This window comes from Hyla sarda, chromosome 5, assembly GCF_029499605.1.
Source record: "Hyla sarda isolate aHylSar1 chromosome 5, aHylSar1.hap1, whole genome shotgun sequence".
Lineage (NCBI taxonomy): Eukaryota > Metazoa > Chordata > Amphibia > Anura > Hylidae > Hyla > Hyla sarda.
This window is the reverse complement of record NC_079193.1, coordinates 45,701,374-45,707,959: the sequence shown is the minus strand read 5'-3', so window position 1 is coordinate 45,707,959 and position 6,586 is coordinate 45,701,374.

The window sequence follows — 6,586 nt, the reverse complement described above, 5'->3', positions numbered from 1 at the left end:
GCTCAGTAACATGATGGGGCTCAGCAAACAGATGTAGCAATAATGAAATCCAATTCAAGCATAAAAGTAATTGTGGCACTCACCTGTCCTTGGATTGCTGCAGTAGCATTACATGCAGCAGAGGGATACAGCCAAACATCGGGAACGATACCTGGCGACAGCTGTTTCATGCGCACTTTCTCAGGCAATTCCTCTGGGAATTATCATATATTTGATGGAAATGTAATCTCTGGATAGGCTAGGGAGAGAACAAGGGGAAGACTGGAGATTGTCAGGTACAAAACTTAAAAATTAGAGACAATGAAAGATTTCAGATAAGGAGATGAAAGATTTTTGGAGCAATAAGTAATACATGTAAAAGAAGGGATGCAACACAAATTAAAGGAACATTCTGATTGCCCAATAAGATGAATAGCTAACAGTTGTTTATTTCTAAACTTTGTATAAGGGATCATGCACGCAGACCTTGTATGAGTCCTTATCATGGAACAGTAGGGACTTCTCGTTGCAATACCTAAAAGTTAGCACAGGGCCATCTGCTGTCCTTTAAATATAGTTTCTTTAGCATAAGCTAATGTATGTAGGAGGACGGAGAAAGGGGTTAACTGAGTGCTGATGTGTCACTAAGTAGAAAGTGATTTTACCGCAAACGGATGCACGAGACAGGTTGGCTTTTTAAAAATTGAGATATTAGGATAATGCGTTTCGAGACTAGTGTGCGCCTTCCTTAGTTCCACTGTAAATAGGCTACACGATATATATAACAAATAGATAAATAAATATAACTATGTATATATACGCACACAGAACATAACAAGTAGTGCAATAAATAGCTACCATAGGAGTCAATAGAAGACAATAAGGGTAAGCACAAAAAAAGGGGGGGGGGGGGACTTGTAGTTCCAAGGAGGTCCTCGTCTTTATATTGACCTATTTTTTTTATTTATTTATATAGCGCCTACAGATTCCGCAGCGCTTACAATTATGGGGTACAAACAAAGACAAGTATCAGACATAAAATTACACAATAACTATTCAAACAAGAGGTGTGGGGGTATGTTGGGGATATGTTGGGGATATGTTAGGGATATGTTGGGGATATGTTGGGGATATGTTGGGGATATGTTGAGGATATGTTGGGGATATGTTGGGGATATGTTGGGGATATGTTGAGGATATGTTGGGGATATGTTGGGGATATGTTGGGGATATGTTGAGGATATGTTGGGGATATGTTGGGGATATGTTGGGGATATGTTGGGGATATGTTGGGGATATGTTGGGGATGTGTTGAGGATGTGTTGGGGATGTGTTGGGGATGTGTTGGGGATGTGTTTGGGATATGTTGGGGATATGTTGGGGATATGTTGAGGATATGTTAGGGATATGTTAGGGATATGTTGAGGATATGTTGGGGATATGTTGAGGATATGTTGGGGATATGTTGGGGATATGTTGGGATATGTTGGGGATATGTTGGGGATATGTTGAGGATATGTTGGGGATATGTTGGGGATATGTTGGGGATATGTTGGGGATATGTTGAGGATATGTTGAGGATATGTTGAGGATATGTTGGGGATATGTTGGGGATATGTTGGGGATGTGTTGAGGATGTGTTGGGGATGTGTTGGGGATGTGTTGGGGATGTGTTGGGGGTATGTTGGGGATATGTTGAGGATATGTTGAGGATATGTTGGGGATATGTTGGGGATATGTTGGGGATATGTTGGGGATATATTGGGGATATATTGATTATATGTTGGGGATATATTGGGGATATGTTGGGGATATGTTGGGGATATACTGGGGATATTCTGAGGATATGTTGAGGCCAATTAGAGACTGTTATAGGCCTGTCTGAAGAGATGTGTTTTTAGGCCACGTTTGAAACTATGGATGTTGTTGTTGAGTCTGAGGGATTGAGGGAGAGCATTCCAGAGAACCAGTGCAGCACGAGTGAAGTCTTGGAGACGGGAGTGAGAAGTTCGGATTATAGAAGATGTTAGTGTGAGATCATTAGCAGATCGGAGAGAACGTGTAGGATGGTAGACGGAGATGAGAGAGGAGATGTAGGGAGGTGCAGCATTGTGGAGAGCTTTGTGTGTGAGACTGAGGATTTTGTACTGTATTCTGGACTGAATTGGTAACCAGTGTAGTGACTGGCACAGGGAGGAGGCGTCAGTGTAGCGGCTGGAGAGGAAGATGAGTCTGGCTGCGGCATTAAGGATGGACCGGAGAGGAGAGAGTTTGGAGAAAGGAAGGCCTATTAGTAAAGAGTTACAGTAGTCGAGGCGGGAGTGAATCAAAGCAATAATGAGAGTTTTAGCAGTTTCAGTAGTGAGAAACGGGCGGATTCTGGAAATGTTTTTAAGATGCAGTTGACAAGAATGTGAAAGAGACTGAATATGGGGAGTGAAAGACAGATCAGAGTCAAGTATAACTCCAAGACATCGAGCCTGCTGCCCGGGAGTTATGGTAGTCCCACATACCGAGATGGAAATGTCAGGGTTAGGTACAGTATCAGTTGATGGAGAAAAGACAAGAAGTTCTGTTTTAGAAAGATTTAGTTTCAGATATAATTGAATGCTACTGTATGTAGGTATTTATTACACTAGTTTGCTGCAAATGTAAAAAAAAAAAAAAAAAAGGATAATAAATAAGAAAGTTTTTTAAATATATAAATAAGTCTCTCCCATCAATAAAAATTACCACCTCTTTCCATTTTTGCAAAAAAAAAAAATAATAATAATTTTAATCGCTGCATGCAGAGACATCTGAACTATTAAAATATAAAATAAATATATTGTGTCAATGATCCAATTTGGTGAACGGCATAAATGTAAAAAAAAATACCAAAATTCTTGTTTTTTGTCACATCACATCCCAGAAAAAACAAAATCAATAACTATTGATTAAATAGCAACATATAAGCAAAAGTGGTAGTGATTAAAACTACAGATCACTGCACAAAACATGACCCTCACAGAGCCGCATATATGGAAAAATAAGAAAGTTATAGGGGTCAGAATAGAACAATTTTAAGCATACTGATTTTTTAACAAAAAGTTTAGCTTTTTTTTTTTTTTTTTAAGTGGTGTAGTAATAGACAAGTACGGTATATCAAGATGGGTATTATTTTAATCGTATTGGCGCCACAGAATAAATAAAATACAAGACCCCTCAAAATTAACAAAATTGCTTTTTTTTATATCTTCAGACAAATAATAATTTTTCAGTTTTTATGGTAAAATGAAAGGTGTTATTACAAAGTATAATTGTGTGATGACTGGTTCTGCCAGAACCCGTAGGGTTAATGCCTTCTAGCTCAGTTGTTATTTTGTTGCTGGGACTACACCTCTGTGCCCTGGGTGTGGTTCAGCTTGCTGAGCCAATTAGATTCCTCCTGCTATCAGCACAGTGATATGTAAGGAAGCCTTTCCCATTCATGCCTTGCCTGTGAAAGTTCTTTCAACCTAACTAGCTACTTATGTATTATTATTGTCTATCTTGTTCTGATACTTTTTGGCTTGTCTTTTGACATCTCTTTTGCTCTCTGTTATTGTTCTCCATTCCCTCCTGGCTTTGACTTGGCTTGTTGACTTCGCTTTCAGTGTGTTTGTGTGTTTAGGTTATTTGTGTTAGTTTTGTTTTCCTCCAGCTGTTCCCGACCTTTGTGAGTTTTTGTAGTTTATTGTTTTGACCAGTGTCTGCCCATCACCTATTTAGGAAGGGACCAGCACTGTGGTTGTGGACCTGCTGCTTAAGGCGGGTATGCAAGTAGGCAGGGACAGAGGGAGTGGGCTAGTTCAGGGCTGCACTCTATTCCTGCCCAACGTGACAAATTGTTTGCACAAAAAAACAAAATCTCATATGGCTCTGTGGATGGTAAAATAGAATAGATCAGTCTTTTAAAACTCGAGGAGAAGAAAAAAAACGAAATGCAAAAATGTAAATGGGCTGTGTCCTTTTAAATTTTCAAAATTTGAAAACATATTAGAACACGTTCTTTTCTAATAAATGCGTGTTTACGACTACATTAAACGCGTTGTCCTCAGGCTCTCAGCGCTCCTCCGAATTTGGTGACGAGGAAAATAAAAGTAATTTTGTTTATGCGTATAACACTGGCTGCACAAATAAAACACACATGAAGCATTAAGAGATAATTGATCAGCAACCGAGAACTAATGTGTGTTAATAATTTACAGAAAAAGACCTGGGGGGAAAGCTGGGTATTTGTAATGTGTGTAATTGAATAATTTATTCTTCTAGCAGGTTCACACTATTCCTTGCAGTTTCATTCTGCAGGTAAGGAATTAATCGACAACAGAGCTGTCCTTTATTTACATGACTGTTACCCGTACTGTATGTTCAAGCCTCGTGGCCTCTTCATAAATGAAGCAGAACAGAAATGACTCGTAAACTCCCCATAGAAGACGAGGGCAGCACAGACAAAGGGAATGATGGGCTGATTATTAATGGTGTTAGATTCTGCGGGGCAGATCGTCATGGGGGTCCCTAAATGTGCTCATGTACATAATGGCCATTGTCCTTCCACTCTGCTCGAGAGGAAAACCTTTGTCAAAGCAAACGCCCTCCTGAGGTTTGCCTGTATGATGATTATATGCAGTTATCATCATTGCTGTTTACTTTACTACGTGGCTACTCTAATATTAATATTAGAACAGCAGATCACATACTGCATTACGATTTGGAAAGTTTCCAAAAAATGTAAATCTTTTAAAACTTTCAATTGCAAATCGTGTAGGAGGAAATATACATTTCAAAATATGCCTGATACTTAGAGTCAGTGAGACGTGTGATTTTGCTTAGATATCCTACAATCGTGGTTTCCAAGCTGTCCTATGCCAGTCATTGTTATTCAGTCAAGTCCGTGTTGCTCTCACTCAGACCCCTGGAACAATGTTAACTTCACACAGCTCTAGGACCCACTCTCCACGGTCTTTCAGGCACAAACACTCTAGTGCTGGCCAGGCTCAGGTTGACTTCACAGGGCCAGAAGCCAGTACTACTCTCTCTAAGACCATGACAACTCAGTATTACTGTTAGCTTTCAATGTAACTAACATAATTAACAACTAGTAACATGCCAATATCTCCCTGCACAATAGGACCAGAGATTAACTTGATTGTCTCCTGATTCCAGGGTGTAGCGGGGACCCTAGGCAGCCCCTGTGGTGTGTGTGTGTGTGTGTGTGGGGGGGTCTCGATATAAGAATAAGCTCCCTATTCCTTGCCTTGCGCATGTACTGGATGGCCATGATTGTTCTGGTGGAAAATGTACAATCACGGTAAACTTAACCGAGGATGGTAAGGGTGAAGATATTACCAAAGCTGAGGATGAGGTGACACGTGACATAGATCTTTTCCGAGGAGAGAGAAAGGACATTGGGGGATGCTAGGTTAAGGTAACCACTTGAACTCTACTTGAACAATTACAGGAAGGTAATTCAGACAGTTCAGTTCAACAGATATAAAATTTTAATGGATGAAGCAAGAAACCACAGTTGCTCCTCTGGGATTGCTGGGACTTATTATCTTGACAGACTTTATGGGAGCTGACTAGCACTGAAATGTTCTGCTTCACAATAGAAATTCCAATTTTGGTGCTTACAGCCAGGGTTGACTATAATAGACAGAGGATCTTCACAACTCTATCCTTGGTTGCTATGGGGCCCATCAGATTCTTCTATTATCCCCAAAACTTGACTTAGACTGGACAGACGAACTGGTCGGCAGGATCCGTGTGAAGGGTGTAGTCACTGGTTTTGCAACTGGGTCTTGGGCCTGTCCCCATGAGGTATCAAAAATCAGAATTGATATAATGGAAGATGAAGCAATGACTGTTTCGATAGTTGTCCCTGCTAAAATTTTGGTATCAAGGCCCAAACAATTCCACTGTTGTGATATCTCTGAAGTGATATGTTGTGATATCAGATATTGACTGTGTTCAAGAAAGCTAGTATTTATCATATATATATATATATATATATATATATACACAAAGTAGCATGGATCATCTTATCTTCAGACTGTGGAACTTTGGGAGAACCCAGATTTTGTTCCTCACATATTTACACTGATTTACCTCCAATTTGATGCATGTTGCAGTATTTTATTGCTGGTAACCTTATGTATGTAGGTAGCTTGCTGGTTAAGTTTTTCACCAACAAGTCAAATATTCAAAATCTGTCAATAAATGATGTGTCATTTGTTTCCATGCGTTCAATTCCATTGAATATAATGGATTGGGATTTGGGAATGAATTTCACATGGATTTATGCGTAGAATGTGCTCAGATTTTGCACCAAAATCCATGTGAACATCTATTGTTACAACAGGGCTAAGGGCCCTCCTTAGTTTTGGTACACAACCTATCAATATAAAAAGACAATGAAAACCATGGGAGAGAGTTGGCCAAACCCTGTTTGGTCCTATCTTGTCTATTACTAAGTGACAAGAGTCTGTGTAGGAGTCTGCTTGTTAGCCAACATGGGGGTGGGGAAACTGCCCAAGGGTCATAGAAAAGGTGTGAAAGCCCTTCAATTCAGGGAGGCAAAACCTGA